This window comes from Aptenodytes forsteri, unplaced genomic scaffold (genome assembly GCF_000699145.1).
Source record: "Aptenodytes forsteri isolate BGI_AS27 unplaced genomic scaffold, ASM69914v1 Scaffold723, whole genome shotgun sequence".
In the NCBI taxonomy this organism is placed as follows: domain Eukaryota; kingdom Metazoa; phylum Chordata; class Aves; order Sphenisciformes; family Spheniscidae; genus Aptenodytes; species Aptenodytes forsteri.
The window spans coordinates 81,059-81,729 of NW_008795185.1; positions in this window are offsets into that span (position 1 = coordinate 81,059).

A 671-nucleotide genomic window follows, 5' to 3' on the forward strand; every position below is an offset into this window, starting at 1 on the left:
GTGCCCCCCGGGAAAGCCTCGCTGGAAAGAGGCAGCGGAAGCAAGAAGGGGAGGTGGAGCGGGCGGGAGGAGGGGTGGGGAGGGTCGACCGGGGCACGCAGGGCGCCGGGGAGAGCCAGCCCCGGCACGACGCGCCAGCTCCGAGAGTCCCTCGGGACCTCCGGGATGCCGGTCCTCCCACCCAAGTGCTTGGTCAGCCCCTTCCTGACATCGCATGGCGTCGCGCCGTCGCGCCTCTGCGTGCCACCAAAGCTGCGTCGCCGGCAAAAAGACACGGATTTCGTGCTGCCGAGTTGCGCGCAGCTCCTCCGGCCGCAGCACACAGTCACCCCGCGGGGCAGCTCCCGCCGCAGGGTTCCCACGAGCATCGCCCCTCCTGCTCCCCACCGCCACCACTGTCCCAGCAGGCATCTTCCCCGACAAATCGTAGAAATCTCGGTTTAATACGCCCTCCTGCTCTCGCCACCTCCCAGTCTGCTCCCCGATACCTGTTTCCACCAGCCAGGCGCAGGGAAATCACGGTCTGCGACGTGCTGGTTCACCGCGGACAGGAGCGGTTCCCGTTCCCCTGCAGCAACAGCCCGGCAGGTCACGGCACCGGCAGCGCCTGGGCGAAAAACAGCCCAGGGCTGCTTGCCTGCGTTTGGGGTTGTTGCTGTCAACAACAACTC